The following is a 20543-nucleotide window of genomic DNA, read 5'->3' on the forward strand; positions in this document are numbered from 1 at the left end:
TTGACCAAAAATTAAGGTGTTTGACCAAACTTTTGGAAGGAAAAAAGTGTTTTTGAAGAGAAGCAGAAAAAAGTAGTTTCTCTTCAAAAACACTTTTGAGAAAAATACACTTAGAAACAGTTTTTTAAAGCTTGGCTAAACACTAATTGCTGCTCAGAAGTGCTTTTCAAACTAATTAGCCAAACACAAACTGTTTCTCACCAAAAGTACTTTTGAAAAAAAAAAAACCTTCTCAAAATAGGCTGATTTTTGCAACTTGGCCAAACGGGCTATAAAAGTAGTCGACTTTGCAGCTTGAGCGCGGTATTTGGAAATGTGGATTTAATTTTGAGGAAGAAAAGTATAGAGATTCAACGGAGAATATACTTGACTCCCATCCTTCTCCTCCGTTACGGTCTATTCTGATGTTCTCAATTTAAGTCTATGTAGATGTCTTCATTTTTGGTCCATCACAAATAGGAGGATTTATCCATTCTAACAGTAAATCACAAAGTTGTTCTTTATCATATTAAAGTAGGGGTGGTAAAATGGTTAAAAGAAAACAGTTAATCATCCATATTATCCACTAAAAAATAGGTTGGATAATGAACTTTTTAAAAACGAGTCAACTATGGATAAGAATCATATTATCCATTTAGAAAATAGATAACCACTGCGTCTAATTTTTACATTTGTAAAACCTCAAATTGGAGGTTCCTCAAGTTAGGGAGAATAAGAATTCCCTCAAAAGTGATAATATGCAAGAAGTTATGGATAATATAGGTAACATATTTGCATGGGTCAAAATTAGATTAGAGAAATTCGGCACGCAGAGATATAAGGCCGATGTCGGACAGTCATCAATAGCCGAGGTCGGACAGTCATAAAAAAGGTCGAGGTCGGACAGTCATCAATAGCCGAGGTCGGACAGTGATGAAATAGCTAGTTTGCTTTGGAATCCTCAAAGAGAATATTCTACTGAATATTCCCTCTAATTGTACTTTTTTAGGATTTTCTATGGATACCTTATATAAATAGGAAGAGAGGACTTCCAAAAAGGGGGCTCTCCCCCTCTCCCTCTCTTTAGAAAATATGTAAACATACCTTTTTAAAGAAATTAGAGAATCTGTGATCTCAGACCATCATCAGATCTAAAAAAGGTCTTAAGGTTCTTGTATCTATTATCATTCGTCTTTATCAAATGAAAGAAGATTCGCTCCACTCAAGATTTGGTGAATCTTTTCATTTATTTACATTTTATTGTCATTTAATGTTACTTAATGCATCTTTCTTTATGCTATTAAATCTGCCCATAATCACAGCCAATATTTATACTCGGCTATGTTTTTCTATTCATATTATTCATCTCGGATCTAGAGTTAATTATCTTTAACTAGGATTTACCCCTTCATCTTTGATTGATTTGTTCAAAAAGATTTCAATATATTTTGAGTCAAACAATATTATCCGCCGGTTAACCCGTTTTTTTTATTCGTATTAAATATGAATCGGGCCAGATAATTTATCCATTTTTTATTATTCGTTTTGACCTGAATTATATCCGACCCGTCCGTTTGACACTCCTATATTAAAGTTTCACTTAATATATTAGTAAAGTTACTCACATGTACCCTCTCTAGCAATATAGTCACCAATTATTTTTTACCATGTTTAAGTAATGAAGCTATACCTACCACAACAGTAAAATTATTAACCTTCACCTACTATAACAACAAAACATATATATCAATGTGATTTTATTGTGACAAAAAATCATAAAGACGAAAAGTAATTTAGTGATAGTACATGAACTTAACCTCAAATAAGAAAAAGTACATGAACTTAACCTCAGTCCTCAAATAAGAAAAATAAGTAATTGATCATAGTAATTTTTGGGAGAAATGCGGGGAGTCATCCAGGGTGACTGACCCACTGTATGCCTCCTTCGATGCGAATTAATCAGAAAAAATCTTGATTTCGATACAAAATAACATTCCAAAATACATAAAATAATTCCAAATCTCTCATGCAAGAGGATGAGGATGCATTCTTGAAAGGGAGATTTGCACATATTAACAGCGTAACATACTGTATTTCACTTACATAATTAAGTTTTCACTTTTTATACGCAAAGTCAATATTTATTTTGCAATAGTACATATACATGTTTAACCTAATTCTGTCTAACTGGACGGGACATGACAAAACATAACGAGAAGTTACGGGATAAAAGGGATTGGGTCTTAACCGGACCGAAATAATCGGGACGATCCCCTAGGTCCGTCCCATTCCATTAACTAACGGGACGGGACACGGGCTCTTAGTAAGCTTTTTTTTAATTTTTTTATAAATATAATATTTAAGCACTAAAAACTATAAATTTTTTTTAAATTAGCAATGACTAACTTTTAAAGTTGGCATACTTGGAAACGAATAGTTTTTAATAAACTTCAAACATAATAAATTATAAAGAAGCTAAGTAAGAAATTTATAAAATATAAAAAAGACTTGTAACAAAGTATTTTAGTATATAATACACAAAAGCGGGGTAAGAAAGAAAAGTAAAAGGTAAGCGACAAACAACGATCATTTTTGTTAATTTTTTGCGATCTTTGTCTTTATTATAGGGATGTTGTATACCACCAGTAATAGGGTTAACCTCTTGTTGGACATAATTAGAACTCCCACGGGTGATTTACATTTGTTAATAGTAGCAACACATGAATCTTTATCGAATGTAAAAAATCGCCATACAAATGATGTTCTCTGACGTGTTGCCTTAATCTTACCCCTTCTAGGAGGTACAAGAGGTAAAGCTCCAAACAAAGATTGAGTCTGATTTGGAGCTTCTGAAACTGGACCAGTGAATTTTTCAACCAATGCATCTTCTTCATTTTTTCTTCCCCATCAATACAAAATTCATTGACAAATTGTGTTTCAAAAGTTTCATTATCTAGTATCTCCTCCAATTAATATCATAAAGCGGGGGGGGGGGGGTGGATGAGTACAATCATCTATATGTTTTTAGGAAGAGGATTAGGATTACTACAAAAACTAGAACCTTTACTATTTTTTTTTAGAAAATGGGTTGGGTACACCTAATATCTTTTTAGGAGCCATAATTTAAATACGAAAATTAAACATAAAAATTAAATACGAAAATTAAGAGATGGAACGAGTGCATCGTAATTAAATGTTAAAACTTGAAAAATTTGCACAAATACTTGCTCCAAATACTTGAAGAATTAATTTGAAGCTTGAAACTTTATCCAAATATTTGCCCAAAGATTGAGGGTATTTATAGTTAGAGAATAGATAAAGATTGAGGGTATTTATAGTTAAAATTAGGTCAAAAGTATAATTTAATAAATTTGGAAACTAAAATAAAAATTAGTGGAGAGGGGGTTGGGGGTGTTTCGAAAGATTAATTTTTGGTTTGGGGAGGAGGGGGGTTAGGGGGCTAAACTAACCGTTTTTTGCCATTGTCAATGACTATTTTCAAAAATTAGCCAGTGACCAATGACATAATTTTTTAAAAAGCGGGACACTAGATTGGGTCGTAGTTGGGACCAAAGTACATCCTGTCACGTCCCACATGCCATGAGCCCTACCCCTCGTCCCCATAATGCTTACCGGATCGGATCAGGTCGGGTCGTCCCCTCCCATTGGACATCCTTAGTTTAACCCAAAATGTTAGTTTTAGAATAAACAATTGATTTTAGACCACTAGCAAAATGAAATTAAGATTGAGATAAAAGAATTCTTATTAAGTGTCAGGCCTTAGATATGCCTATGTTAGAATGAAGTGTAATTCTGAGAGGATATAATGACAAAGATAACTTTTGCAGAAGAGTATGTAAGTACATAGTGAATAAACTAATGTATTGTGTGTTGGAATTCGGACTGACGTTAATTGGTTATAGCATGAAAGGATAGTGACATGGTCCAAGTGATAGATAAATAAAAGGCCTAATATTAAATATTGTGTGTGTGGATAAGTGAGGCCCAATAACTATTATCATGTGATGAGTAGACACTCTTTACAAATAGAGGCCAACCCCCTTTCCCTAGCTATTAGAAAATTCTAGCGTATTCTGCCTCTAGAATACGTGGGTAGCTAGTGGATTGTGGAAGTTGGTCTCAGGCTTAATCGTTGTTTGCTGTCGCTGCTGAATCCATGAAGTTTAACGGTACGCTTCCTTAGATTCTAACTCAAGATTATGATTTTATATCTGTATGACTGTGTCTTAATCTCTGCTATGGCTGCGAATTAATAATCTAACAATTAGAATCAGAGCCACCATAATTAGGGATTAAGATCAAGAATTAATCTTGAGTTTTAAAAGAATAAATAAACACTGTGAATTCGGATGATGGCACGAAACTGTTTTTCTCATATATTATTTCATCACCGAAAGTCGGCAACTATTTTATATGAATGTATTAGACGTGGTGATGAAAAATAAAATAGCTAAAGAGCTTTTATCTATTAGATTGGTTGTGTGTGGTCTTTATGATATGATTAAAATAAATATATATCACATAAGTTTTGTCCACTGTAAATTGATGGTGGCAATGAGATGTTAGTATTTGACGGCAGTAGAAATACGATGGTCTTGGGTAATAAGAAAGGCAAACCCTTATGACCAGCTGCTTTTTACTTAGTAGTAATTTATTATTCTAAACAAATAAAAAAGGTTATTAATAACAGACAAGTGCTGATAGGGGTTGAAGTTTTAAGTGGCTTCTTATACTACTCCTATTTAGTGAAGGAATATAAATATTCCTTATGATAAGTGACATGTTTTTAAGATCACATGGATGTATATCATTTGTGATAAATTTTTTGTATAAATATGTGTTATGTTCTTATAAAGACTTGTTCTGTTTCGTGCGCAATATAATAGTTGCATTAACGAATCTGTTTAATGAAGTTGCTTATATTAATGAGGATGGAATTAAATTAAAAATAACACTAAAATATTTAATTGTATGTGGGATTATTTAATCTCACATGTATATGATTGTTTAAATAAAAATTTATGACTGAAAAATAGTTACTGCCAAAGTGGTCTATTTATTTGTAATCATCGGAAATTCTTAGAACTTTATATATGTGAAAAATATTATACATGGATTGAGATTTATGATTAATAGATAGTTTCCACTAAAATGGTTTGTTTATTTGTGTCATTATAATATTCTCAATGCACTATGTCTAAATTATCCTTTATAAGTGTATACTAGTATTAGAGGTTTTCCTTTTGATACTAATGACGCTAAACTAATTTATGAGATAAGATATTATATTTCAACCCACAGGATGAAGTTTAATATCTTGGATTCTCATGTATATAATTAAAACAAACAAACAAATAAATAAATAAGGATAATTTGATGTAAGAGGAAGTTTTGTATGTCTTACCTAAAGGAAAGACACAATGTATGTGTTGTACTCTTGGATGATAGGGGGAGGAGGTTTTGTATCTCTTGCCTAAAGGTGGGGATGCAATGAATGCCTTGAACTTCTTGATTTGTTAAAAGAGTAAACAGTTGCATCTTCCACCCAAAGGAGGGATGTAATGAATGTCTTTGACTCTTTTGGTTTATATACGCCTGCCCATAATTTTATCTAATTTTGTGTTGTTCGCTTATATAGTTGTTAACAACATAACTAAACAGTTGAATTCCATTGAAACTCTAACTAGTAGAAACTACAAGAAGTGAAAACAGGATGTTGAAATAGTGTTAGGTCTGATGGAACATTGACTGAACAGAAACCTGATGAACCTACAATTACTAGCACTGTTGATGAAAAAGCTAAGTATGAGAAATGGATAAAGGCTAACAAATTGAGCCTTATGATCATAAAGAGATCCATTTCTGATCACATAAAGGGTGTAATTAAGGATAATGAAAATGCAAAAGATTTCTTGAGTGCCATTGGACAGAAATTCCTAGAATCTGATAAAGCTGATATAGGTAGCCTGATTGATTCCCTGTATACCATAAAGTATGACCTTGTAGGTAGTGTTCGTAATCATATTATGAAATTGGTTAACATTGCTACCAAACTGAATAATTTAGGTGTAACCATACCGATGATTTCTTGTTCATCAATCCCTAAGGTCCCTTTTTGAGCAGTTTAACCAGCTTAAGACAACCTATAATGTACAAAAAGATAAGTAAAGTGTTGATGATCTTATTACTGTTTGCGTGGTAGAGAAAGGGAGGATCCAAAAGGAGAAAGTTGAGGGCATAGTGAACCTTGTTAGTTCGTCTAGATCGACTGATTATTCCTCTTATAAAAGAAAAGATGGACCCAAATTTCATAAAAAGAAACATGGTCAGTCTCATCGTCCAGGTAGTAATAGTGGTCATACTAATAAGCATGGTGTTAACCAAGGTCAGTCTTATAATCCTCTTGGTCCTCAAGCTGTAATTAAGAAAGAAATCAAGTGCTGAGATTACAAACAAGTAGGTCATAAGAAAGCTGGTTTTCCTCTGAAAAAGAAACCAAGTAATCTTTTGGCTTTTGTCTGCTTGAAACTAGTCTTGTTCATGTTCCTTGGAAATCTTTGTAACGACCCGACCAGTCGTTTTAAGAATTAACGCCCCGATCCCCTATTAACTGCTTTTCCCGTGTTTGTTTCTGCTATTGGCAGGAAAATTCATTTTGAGTTTCGGAGTGTTTTGGGGCACTTAGTCCCTAAATGAGAGTTTAAGCTTTAGTATTTGGACTGTAGTCGAAATAGTATGAAGACAGCCTCGGAATGGAATTCTGTCGATTAGCTTCGTTGAGTGATTTCGGGCTTAGGGGCGTGTTCAGATTATGTTTTGGAGGTCCGTAGCTTATTTAAGCTTGAAATGTCGAAAGTTGAATTTTTGAAGTTTTCGGATCGATAGTGAGATTTTGATATTCTGGTCGGAATTCGATTCCGAAAGTTGGAATAGCTCCGTAGAGCTGAATGTGACTTGTGTGCAAAATTTGGGGTCAATCGGACTTAGTTTGGTTGATTTCGGCATCGGTTGTAGGATTCTTGAAATTTCAAGTTCTTTAGGTTTGGATTGGAGGGTAATTCGTGATTTTAGAGTTGCTTGATGTGATTTGAGGGTTGGACTAAGTTCGTATAGTGTTTTAGGACTTGTTGGTATGTTTGGTAGAGGTTCTGAGGGCCTCGAGTTGATTTCGGGTGGTCAACAGACCTTTAAACTTAAGAAGAAGATTGCAGAAATTGTAGAAGTCTCCAGTTCTAGTTTCCTTCTTCGCGTTCGCGAGTGGAGTCTCGTGTTCAGAAAGAGGAGCCGGGCTAGGTGGGAATTTAACGCTTCACATTCGCGATGTTGGTCCCGCGTTGGCAAAGCTGAGAGGTCTAATGCCTACGCGTTCGTGTAGAGGGTCCCTCGTTTACGTAGGAGTGAGAGAGTGGCTATTGCGTTCATGTCTGCGTCATCGCGTTCGCGATGAAGGAATTCTAGGCCAAGTCAAGTTGTGCTTCGCGAACGCGAGGGGCCTTCCGCGTTCGTAAAGAAGGATTTACCTGGGCAGATTATAAAGTTTCAAAATCGAGGGTTAGCCCTTTTTATAAAAACTAGAGTTTGGGAGCTCGGATTTGGACGAGGTTTTGATGGATTTTCAGAGATATCAATTGGGTAATGATTCTACACTTGATTTTGGTTATATCCCACTAATATATCATTAATTTTATCATTTAATTTCAGATTTGGGGTGAAAAATTGGGAAAAATGGAATAGAGTTCTTCAACCAAGATTTTGAGTTTTGATTGGATTTGACATCGGATTTGGATAATTTTGGTACGAGTAAACTCGTGAGTGAATGGGGGTTTCATAATCCGTAAATTTTACCCGATTTCGAGATGTGGTCCCGGGCAGGATTTTTGGGCGTTTTCCTATTTTCTTGCCTTAGCTTCGATTTCATTAACTAAATTAGTTGTTTGTAGTTGTATTTACGTTATGATATTAATTTGATTAGATTTGGGCCACCCGGAGTTAGATACTCGTGGCAAGAGCGTGATTTCAGATTGAATTTGAGCCGGTTCGAGGTAAGTGGCTTGCCTAACCTTGTGTGGGGGAGCTCCCCTTAGGAGTTTGGTATTGCTATTATATGAGTGTCGTGTACGTGAGGTGATGAGGGCGTACACATGCTAATTGTTGAAAAATCCCATTTTTATTAAGTAAATATCTGCATTTTTCTTGTAATTGAGTAATACTTGTACTTTAATCCTTTTGTTTAACTTAGGAAAAACATGCTTATGTGTTCTAATTGTCTTACCTGCTTTAACTGCTTACTTGTATTCTGTGCAGCATGTTTAGAGTAGAATTCTGTTTATCCACGAATAGAACTGTAGATTCTTTCTTGATACTGTTGTTTGTTTACTTTAGGATTACGGGACGATATCCCTGGAGATTCTCCTGCATGTTTACTTTGGGAATGCGGATCGGTATTCCGGAAAATTCCCTTTCATGTTTATATCTGGGACTACGGTACGACACCCAGGAGATTCCCTTATACTGGATATTTACTTTGGGACTACGGATTGGTATTTCGGGAGATCCCCTGCACTTTTACGTTTGGGACTACGGGACAATATCATGGGAGATCCCCTGTTGCTATCTCTGTGTACCGAGTTACATTCTTTATATGATTTTGTTCTCTATTAACTGTTAGTGATATAATTATACTGTCACATTTCGTACTATTTACCTTGTTTTATGTATATAAACAATAGGGACCTGACCTTCCTCGTCACTACTCGATCGAGGTTAGGCTTGGAACTTACTGGGTACCGCTGAGGTGTACTCATGCCCTTTCATGCGCATGTTTTTTGTGTGCAGATCCAGGTTCTTCGGCTCAGCCATACTATCAATGAGGCGAGGCGATTCTCAGAGACTTTGAGTTATATCTACCGCATCCGTAGACCGAGGAGTCCCTCTCTATTCTCTCTTTTAGCTATAAACCTTCTATAATTATTTTGTTTAGACTTCCGGAGTTAGACATTATGTATTTCCTCTAGTTTGTGATTCATGAGATTTCGGGTTTTGGGAGTGTTAATATTGATCGAGAGTGTTGTTATTCTATATGCCGAGCGACATCTTAAACTTTCAATTATATTACCCGTAAATTGCTAGTTTCGTATCTTTGTTTCCTTTTTCCGCAAATTGTTAGGATTACCTAGTCGGAGAGACTAGGTGCCGTCACGACAGTTCACGGAGGGAGAACTTGGGTCGTGACAAGTTGGTATTAGAGCTCTAGGTTCATAGGAGTTATGAATCACAAGCCGATTTATTAGAGTCTCGTGGATCGGTACGGAGACATCTGTACTTATCTATGAGAGGCTATGTAACTGTTAGAAAAATTCCACTTCATTTGATTTCCTTGTCATGCGAGATTTTTGCGATCGAAATTCTAAACTTTTGTCTTCTATTCTCTCACAGATGGTGAGGACACATGCTACCGGAGATGAATAGGCACCCGCGCCCCCTGCTAGAGCCATCAGAGGTCGGGGCCGGGGTAGATGCTGAGGACGCACATGTGGTGCAGCCAGAGCACCCTTGCGAGCTTCCATCGAGGAGCCACCATCAGCTCCAGCCAGAGTCCATGCACATGATACGCCTACTGCTACTACTATTCCAGCTCTTTAGGAGACCCTTGCACAGTTCGTGAGCATGTACATCACTCTAGCTAAGGCAGGTTTGATTCCCCTTGCTGCAGCCATATCTCAGGCCGGGGGAGGAGCATAGACTCCCGTTTCCCGCACTCCTGAGTAGCAGGTTCAGGTTGATCAGATCCCAGAGGTTATACACGTACCGCTTGTAGCCCCAGTTCAGCCCGAGGACATGGCAACAGCTTCAAAGGATGAGCAGTGGAGGCTTGAGAGGTTCAAGAAGTACAAGTCTCATGTATTCAGTGGTTTAGCATCAGATGATGCCCTGGGATTTCTAGAGGAGTGTTACCGTATCCTCCGCACTATGGGTATATCAGGATCGAATAGGGTTTCTTTCATTGCCTTCCAGCTTCGAGGAACAACCTATTAGTGGTGGCGTACTTTCTAATTGGACAGTCCAGCTGATGCAACATCCCTTACATGGACCCAGTTTTCAGATATGTTTTTGAAGGAGTATGTTCCTTAGAGCCTCATGGACGCATGACGCACAGAGTTTGAGCATTTCCGCCAGGGTACTATTACTGTTTCAGAGTATGATGTCTGTTTCACTGACTTGGCTAGGCATGTACCGGCCTTGGTTTCTACAGTTCGTGAGAGAGTTCGTCAATTTATTGAGGGGCTCATTCCCAACATCAGGTCTAGAATGGCTCGGGAGTTGGAGATGGATATATCTTATTAGCAGGTGGTAAGCATTGCTAGGAGAGTAGAGGGTATGCATGCTCGGGATAAAGAGGAGAGGGAGGCCAAGAGGTCTCAAGAGCCGGGCTATTTTTTTGGTGCCCGTGCTCCAGCTGCAGTTCATCATGGTAGGAGTTATATGAGTCACCCCATTCATTCAGCTCTTCCAGCAGCCAGTGGTATTCCAGCACCTTCTAGACCTCAGGAGCCTTATTATGCGCCTCCTGCACGGGGTGCTTCCAGTGGTTAGACCAGTAGAATTGGCCCGAGCCAGTCACAGCCGCCACGTCCTTCTAGAGGTTGTTTTGAGTGTGGCGACACTTGCCATATGGTGAGGGATTTCCCCAGACTTAGGAAGGGTGCACCTCCACAGACTTCCCAGCCACAACGTGCTCTATTAGGTCCTCAGGCTATGATTACAGCACCAGTTTCCACCCCGCCTACCCAGCCAGCTAAAGGCGGAGGTTGGGGAGGTTGAGGTCGCCCTAGAGGGGGAGGTCACGCCAGGTACTATGCCCTTCATGCCCGTACAGAGGCTGTTGCCTCCGATTCTATCATCACAGGTATTTTTCCAACCTATCATAGAGATGCATCGGTTCTATTCAATCCAAGTTCCATTTATTCTTATGTGTCCTCTTATTTTGCCCCGCATTTGGGCATATATAAGGATTCTTTGAGTTTCCCTGTTTATGTTTCTACTCCTGTGGGAGATTCTCTTATTGTGGACCGCATTTATCGGTCTTGTTTGGTTGCTCTTAGTGGTTTTAAGACCAAAACCGATTTATTATTGCTCAGCATAGTAGATTTTGATGTTATCTTGGGTATGGACTGGTTGTCGCCCCATTATGCTATTCTTGATTGTCACGCCAAAACTGTGACGCTGGCTATGCCAGGTGTGCCGTGAGTAGAGTGGAGGGGTATTTTAGATCACACTCCCAGTAGAGTTATTTTATTCCTTAAGGCTCAGCGAATGGTTAAGAAGGGGTGTGACGCGTATCTGGCTTATGTGAGAGATGTTAGTGTTGATACCCCTACAATTGATTCAACCCAGTAGTACAGGACTTCCTTGATGTGTTTCCAGCTGATCTTCCAGGTATACCACCCAATAGAGATATTGATTTCGGCATTGATTTGTTGCCGGGCACTCAGCCCATTTCTATTCCTTCTTATCGTATGGCTCCTCCTGAGTTGAAGGATAAGTTACAGGAATTGCTTGATAAGGGTTTTATTCAGCCCAGTGTATCACCTTAGGGTGTTCCTGTCTTGTTTGTGAAAAAAAAGGATGGTTCTATGTGTATGTGCATTGATTATCGCCAGTTGAAAAGTTACAGTGAAGAACCAGTATCCTTTGCCTCGTATTAATGATTTGTTTGACCAGCTACAGGGTGCATGAGTGTTTTCTAAGATTGACTTGCGTTCAGGTTACCATCAGTTGAAGATTCGGGAGCCAGATATCCCGAAGACTGCTTTCAGAACTCGGTATGGTCATTACGAGTTCCTTGTTATGTCATTTGGGCTAACTAATGCCCCAGCAGCCTTTATGCATTTGATGCAGAATGTGTTCCGGCCATATCTTGACTCGTTCGTCATTATCTTTATTGATGATATTCTGGTATACTCCCGGAGTTGGGAAGATCATGAGCAGCACCTGAGGACAGTGCTTCAGACTTTGAGGGAAAAGAAATTATATGCAAAGTTCTCAAAATATGAGTTTTTGTTGGATTCCGTGGCCTTCTTGGGTCACATGGTATCGAGTGAAGGGATCAAGGTGGATCCGAAGAAATTGGAAGTAGTGCAGAGTGGGCCCATACTATCCTCAGCTACAGAGATCCATAGTTTTCTTGGCTTGGTGGGTTATTACCAATGATTTGTTAAGGGTTTTTCATCTATTGCAGCACCTATGACCAGGCTGACCTAGAAGGGTGCTCCGTTCCAGTGGACGGAAGAGTGTGAGGAGAGCTTCCAGAAGCTCAAGACAGCTTTGACTACAGCCCCATTTTTGATATTGTCTATAGGTTTAGGGTCTTATACTGTCTATTATGATGCCTCAAGGATTGGCCTTGGAGCGGTATTGATATAGGATGGTAGGGTGATTGCCTATGCGTCCAAACAATTGAAGGTATATGAGAAGAAATATCATGTCCGTGATCTCGAGTTAGCTGCTATTGTTCATGCCTTGAAGATCTGGCGCCATTATTTGTACGGTGTTTCTTGTGAGATTTATACTGATCACCGGAGTTTGCAGCATCTGTTCATGCAGAAGGATCTTAATTTGCACTAGGGGAGGTGGTTATAGCTGCTAAAGGACTATGATATCACTATTTTGTATCACTCAGGCAAGGCCAATGTGGTGGCCAATGTTTTGAGTCGCCGGGCAGAGAGTTTGGGGAGTTTGGCTTATTTACCAGCAGCGGAGAGGCCCATGTCGATGGATGTTCAGGCCTTAGCCAGCCAGTTTGTGAGATTGGATCTTATGGAGCCAGTCGGGTTCTAGCTTGCGTGATTTCTCGGTCTTCCTTGTTCGACCGTATTCGAGAGCATCAGTATGATGACCCTCATTTGCTTGTCCTCAAGGACAAGGTTCTGCATGGTGATGCCAGAGATGTGACCATTGGTGATGATGGGGTATTGAGGATGTAGGGTCGGATTTGTGTACCCAATGTTGCTGGACTTCGGGAGCTTATATCACAACCTAAACCGATGGGCCGCGACGGGCACCCGGTACCTTACTCAACCGAGTACCAATGTAACGTATCTTTCTTATTACATCATCATATACATGTGACATACGGGCCTAATAGGTCAACATAATCATTTATAAACTCAAAACATAGGCCGACAAGGCCGTACAATCTTTCACGTACAAAACATATGTCTACAAGCCTCTAAGAATACATAAATGTCATAAAGGTCGGGACAGAGTCCCGCCATACCAAACAATACACATCTAAATCATACTAACCAAACGAGCAACTCCGAAGCAAATGGAGCGCACCAACATCTTCCGCTGAGCTGATAGCCTACTTGGAGGGCTCTCGACCTGTCTATCGGGACCTGCGGGCATGAAACGTAGCGTCCCCAGGCAAAAGGGACGTCAGTACGAATAATGTACCGAGTATGTAAGGCACATAAATAAATACATAAGAGACATGGAAGACATATAGAGTACATGACTCAACCTGTAAGTATGAATAACTTTGTAGATCATAGATTACTTTTAGCGTCATGCATATGCGTGTGAACGTCATGTCGTGCATAGGTACATGTTTCATAACATCATCAGCCTCTGAGGGCATTCCATTATATCATACCGGCCACTGTGGGCAAAATCATCATCGTATACCAGCTGATCAGGTGGTAGTGCGTATATAACGCCATAACCTTTCCCATATCCCATATACATATATACGCGTATATAACGCCGTTTGAGTACATACATATATATGCGTATATAACACCGTTTGAATCATATTTCAGCCACTGTGAGCAACATCATCATCATATACCAGCTGATCAGGTGGTGATGTGTATATAACGCCGTAACTTTTCCCATATCCCATATACATATATTTACATATATACGCGTATATAACGCCATCTAGTCATGGGTCAGTGTACATGAATGCAGTGCATAAAAAGTATGTCAATAAAATTATTCGGAATGTCATAAGACCATTTTGTCTCTGAGTAATATCATAAAGTAAACTCTTTTCAACTTTCGTATTTTTCTGAGACCCATGAACAGATGATAAGACATTATAACACACGGAAATTCAAGAACACAGATATCTCCAATACTTCTATGAATAGAGTCATTCGTGGAATTTGTGCATTTGCACGTCCCGTTTGTATCATATGGATCATGCCAAAAGAAAGAAGGGATAACCTTAACATACTTGTTCCTGGAATTATTTGAACGAATCTGCTTCTGCGAAATTTACACTGAATTTCCTTGAAATTGGAATGAACTTGGTTTGGTGTTGAAATTTTTGGAAGGATTTTTTATTCTGGTCTTTTATGTTTTTCTCAAAACAAGATATCTTTGAAATTACCAAGAATCAGACTTGCCAAATATGTTCTTTCACGTTTTTTTTCCTCAAAGAAAACGTCTTTGAAATTACCAAGAATTAGACTTGCCAAATGTGTTCTTTCACGTTTTTTCTCAAAGACAATGTCTTTGAAATTACCAAGAATCAAAAAGGACTTATTCTTTTTGTCCAAAAAGGAATCCAATCCATTAAGTTAATCAAGTCTTTACAATGATTCATTTTTATGAGTCATAAAATGGCTTTACACGTTACAAGCATATATGACTATGAGTCATATGCTTGGATGGTGGCATATTTCCACGTGGGGAGTAGGTTATTTTATTAATTTTTTATCTACTTATTAGTTAACCGGTTAATGTTTCGTTACCCGAAAATTAATCTATTACCCGCATAATTTTAAAATTATCACAAATTACTTAAAATTCTATTTATTTTTAAAATACTTCATATATACTTTATATATTACACTACCGTGGTCATATGGTACCTTGCATTGTACTAGTTTATAATTATCAGGTATTATCGCTAGAAATACCGCTCGACCCGTATTTTATCCCAAATGCCAAACTTGGATGAAAATTCGTTTCCTTTGAATTGCTTCCCCTCTCACCTTCACGAATTTACTTATTACTTGTTTGAAATAGCATAATCCTTATAATCTCCGAATAGTGTTTTCCTTGGACCAATGTCAATTATCTTACGACAAATTCCACGTATAATACTACAGGGTGCCACATCGTCGTAATGTAGTATTGTGGAACGTGACATCTCACTTCCGGGCTCTCATTAATTTATTTATGGTGTATTTTCATGTACGAAAATATGGGTTGTAACATCATTCCCCTCTTTGGAACATTCGTCCTCGAATGTCGACTGATGCGCTTATCGTTCTCATATCCCATAGCTCTTGAGAATACTTTAGTAGTCCTTTTGCCATCTAGGCAACTGATCTGTGAATTAAGTCCAAAGTCCAAGGCATTTCCCTCTTAGGCCTCCTTCTCACACTATAACTTGTAGTCGGAATCCTTCCAATCTCGTAACTGTTGTTACCTTTTGTGAGCACGTGATTTTTGCTTCACGGAAATTACTCCAAAAGAAATCGAAAATAAAACAAGTTACCTTCGGGTACAGTTTTGAGAATTTGCGTGACATTTTGGTAATCATTTTTGTCCATAAATGTTTACTTTTTTGTAGTTAATCGCGAAATATAAAATAAATATATTACATGCTTATTCAGGATTTAATTGTACATTTAGGAATTAATTAAATCATAGTTTGGTTTTTAAAGAAAAATCGCAAAAGTATGCTTTTCGTCTTATATTTTGTTGCCATGGTGTGATTTTACCTATTTAAATATTTTAATATGTATGTGATAATTGTGTTAAGTGTTAATTAATATGTGTTTAGTTTTACTTTAATTAGGTATTGTGTTTTAAATTAGAAAATAAAAGAAAAGAGTGCAAATTGGTCTAAAAATCGGATTGGACCAGTTTCTTTAGGAAAATTCGAGGTCCAAAAGCACCAAAACCAGCCCAAGGCAGCCAGTCCAAGAGACCCATCTCCCAGGCCACCAAACGACGTAGTTTGATACCAAAACTACGTCGTTTCAAGAACAACCCATCTCAGCCGTTCAAACCAAGTTGATCTGACGGCCCTCGTCCCATCTTCCTTACCCGTTACCTAACCCGACCCATTCCACCCAAAGACCAACCCGGTCTCACTTAACCAAACGATGTCGTTTTCTTTAAGTGAGAGATCCAGGCCGTTGATCTCGACTGATCTAACGGCCAAGATCAAACCGTTCACCCCGTATATAAGCCTCCCCCCTTCACCCAACGCCCTAAGTCAGACCCCCCTCCCTCATCTTCGTCTCCCTCACCAGACCCAGACCCCACGAACCCTAGCGCCGCCCCCTTCCCCCCTCACCGTACATCCGGTGGCAACAACGCCGGTGACCACCAAATTAATACCACTGGTGCACCTTGACCCCCTGGACACAGATCTGTAAACCGTTTGGTTCGAATCAACCCACATCGTCTCGAATCTTCGTCTGAAGATTCGAGCCAAACCTCAGCTTGTACGAACCAACCCCAGACTAACACCCAATAATCCCCTTTACTTCCTCATCCCTTATCCCTGAACAAATTAGTTCGAACATGGTTGAAAGCCGTCGAATAACGGATCTAGGGTTTTCAACAGTTCAAGACGTGTCAAGTTTCAAGGTCGATTGTTTCCTATTCAGTATTGTAGGCCTATTTCTCACAAAATAGACGTATAATACTGATTAGGACCCAAGTTCTAAAGAACATGCTTTTTGAAATCTGAGAAAAGAACAGTAAGTTCTCCTTAATTCCTTTGGTCGCCTTCTATAGTTTTGTTTGTCGATTTTAAATAGCATCTTTGTCTTGATCTGTTTCTTGTCTTTGGTTCAATGCTTTTTTTTTATCAGACCTTTTATTAGGTCTAGTTCCCCTGATCAATAGATTACATGCTGTAAATTGTTCGATCAATTTATAGTTCGTTATGTGTGAGTCAGTTTTAACCGGATAGTTAGCTCTAATCCTGGCTTTGGTTCCAAGTCCATTTCAGCATGTTTTTGATATTTTTGTTTAAATGATGTATGGCATTGGTCTGGTTGTCCCCTATATGTGATGTGTGCTTCCTTTGTTCTTTGATATTCGTTCAATCTTCGATGAGTTCAGTATATTCATAGGATTTCTTTCGCTCCATTTCAGCTTAATTTGAAATGATGAATCAATCATCCCCACAATGTGCAGTTGGTGGTTTGGGAAGTTTGACCTTGATAGTTAGCCAGACTTGTGTTCTAAGTCATGGTGATGTTGTTACTGAGTTTTCTGTTTAAGCATGGATGCATTTTTCAGTTTTAGTTTCAGTTTCAATGTTCTGCTAATCTTTTGTTGTTAGTGTTGATTTTGTTTTGAAGTTCCAACCTAGAATTTAGGTGTTTGAATTGGCTATAGCTGCAGATAATACAGATTTCAGGGTTCAATTCGAACTAATATAGGATTGCTGTCCCTGTTTGTCTACTTTTGTGGACAGCATGTGCATTGAAGCCTTTAAGGGATTAAAATTAACTTGACAGCATGTGCTGTCAGGGCATATTCAGGCTGCCCATACTCTTGTTTAGTTTAATAAAAGGGAAACCACTTTTAATATTTAAAGATAGGGCTGTCAGGGGAATCTCATGGGAAGGGTTTTTTATTTTTAAACTGTTGAGTAGAAAAAAAACAGGAGGGGAACATGGGAGGGGGTTCAGTTTGTTTTAACAAGCTATTGAATGGGCTGATGCTAGGATAAATAGAGGAGTTTTCCATTAGTTAAGGGGGGAGACAGTAGAGAGTTCAAAAAAGGAGAGAGTTCTGAAAATCAGAAAAAATAGTTCTGAAAGACAGAGAGAGAAGGGCAGAGGAAAAAAAAAGAGCAAAGAGATCAGAAAATAGGGAGAAGGAACAGGGGAAAATCAGAGAAAAGAGAGGTAAAATATAGAGGAGAGATCAGAAGAACAGAAAAGGGGAAGGGGTTGAGAGCTAAAGGGAAAAACACTGTTTCATTGCTTTTCTTCTGAGTTTTGTTTCCAATTTCTAAACTGAATTCAATTTCAACATCTCTATTAAAAGAACAAAAAGCATAAGTTTGGAATAGGCAATCCTGTCCAGTGTTTGAAGTTCTAAAGCTATTGACACTCATTTGAATATTAGTAGATTCTTCTCTGCGATCTGTTGTTTCTGGGCCATATTTCAATTTCCTGGGCCTTGGTAGTGTTGCTGTTGGTTTGTCTTTGCTTGCTGCTTGATTTCTTCTGAAACTGCCACTGGATCCCGGTTTTATTATTTGGTTTACTCTACTGGCTGCTGTTGCTGCTGCCATTTTGCTGCTGCTGACTTCTCTGCTTTCTTCTTCCTCTTTTGCGTTTCGATACCCAGGTACACGCTAGAATCTCGCATTGATGTAACAGTAAAAGCATGAAATGAAAGATGCAAAAGAGTTTAATCAGCTGTTGCTGTACTTACGGCTTTATAAAATGTTGTTAGAATTGTGTAATTCTTTAGTAGCTCAACAAAAAAAAAATACATTGGTTAGCTTGTACTTAGTTGAAACTTAGTTTTGTTTAAATATTGTGATCTTGGTTATTTAGCCATTTGTATGATATGTAATGCATAGGTGTTTAGTATATCAATAGCTAAATCTCATCTCTATTCTTGTTTCAAACATGCCAATCAGATTGCTTCTAATTTGGGCGAAAAATGCAATAAGTAGTTGATTCCATTAATCAAGCCCAAATAAGTTAGTTTAAATTCGAACTTGAAGAACATTTAGCGTAAGTTTAGCATTTTCATTAATCTTGTATGTAATCTCCTTTAGAAAAATAACAACATGTTCACCCATGAAATAAGGCACGAAACAATTCTCGCCTCATAAACAACTAATCAGATAATTAAACAAGAATTCGGAGTCGGCCAAGCATGCAATTCAATTAGAATGTATTTTCTTTCTTCCATTTCTTAGAGACGAACATAATAAAGATGTAGTCATTGTAGGTTTACCCGTTTCATAAAATGAGACGAGCCTCGCCAAATGAGATGCACAAACTGCGGGGCCCTCATAAATGTATATATTAAATACTTAGGATCCGGGATGGGTCATTTAGCGAATTTCATGACCCTCCCCAAAAATAATAACGTGATAGTCTCTTTAGGCGCGTTTTAATAATATTACTTTCTTAAAATTGGGTGCGCATTTATGTGACCCAAATCCAAATTTCAACGGAGTCGGAGTGTATTAACAACCACGGGTGCATTGATTGTGACGTGGTTCGAGATACATTTCCACGACGTTGCAATTCCATAAAAAATAATAATAATAAAAGCGGTCTAAACTTAATGAAAGCACATAAGTCATAACATGTATTAAAATCAGATATTTAGCCATTATAACAATTTAAGCGACCGTGCTAGAACCACGGGATTCGGGGGTGCCTAACACCTTCCCTCGGGTCAACAGAATTCCTTACTTAGAATTTCTGGTTCGCAGACTTCATTTGGAAAGTCGAATATTTTCCTCGATTTGGGATTCAAGATAAACCGGTGACTTGGGACACCAAAAGCCAAACCTTTCCCAAGTGGCGACTCTGAATTAAATAAATAATCCCATTTCGAATATTGTCACTTAAATTGGAAAAACTCCCTCGCGCATTTACCCTTCGGGGCTGGGCGCGCAAAAAGGAGGTGTGACACCTTTCATCATGCAGCTTTTACAATTTTGACATTGGCAGTGTGCCCAATCTCAAGGCTTCATATGTAGAGATTGATAAGATGTCCCTTTGGGCATCTATGAGTATACTGAAGTTCTTTGCTCGGTACTTTATTGGATTTACGAATATTGTTATATCTCATCGTATAGGTCTGTTTAGCCATCCGTATTAATGTACTGCCATAACTCTTACTTTAATTTATCATTGCTGAGGTATGTTACCAAATCCCAGCTTACTCTCATTGCTTATCCCATATGTATTAGTCTAAGTCCTTTAATGCTTCCCCATTACTGTTCATCTTAAGAGTGACGACCTAACCTCATTTCATACTTTGTAACTTTTATCCATCCATTGTTGATTCACCTCAATATCGATCTACAATCTACCACTGATAACTGAAACCTCTTACGTAATATCTTGCTACTAGGGCTTACGTTGCATCGAGAAATACATGAAGTGATTCCCATAATCGTATTTCATAGTATCTCAATGTGATTCACCTTATCGGGGTATTCTAATCCTGTGCCGTCCGCAAAATCTTTTCTCTTCCTCCCTTTTTTTCTTTTTTTTCCCTTCAAATCATTATTCAATCAACGGCTCAAACGTCATCTTTTATCTATCACAATTACACCCTCATTCTATTACCAGGGTCGCATTCTAAATGCTATTAGTCTTAGACTCTTTTGAGTTCATTCAAGCTATAATGAGCTTGTATAATATAGAGAAACTGTCTGTTCTTCTTGTTTTCGTGGGCTTAATCCTAAAGACTGATCCATTCTCATCACTTTTTTTTACTTGTGTTTCCTCATCCTTACTCATGCTTCCTTAAAACTTTATCGATCTACCATACTTTAGCTTGCTACCCATACATATCCATTT

The sequence above is a fragment of the Nicotiana sylvestris genome, chromosome 3, assembly GCF_000393655.2.
Source record: "Nicotiana sylvestris chromosome 3, ASM39365v2, whole genome shotgun sequence".
Taxonomy (NCBI): domain Eukaryota; kingdom Viridiplantae; phylum Streptophyta; class Magnoliopsida; order Solanales; family Solanaceae; genus Nicotiana; species Nicotiana sylvestris.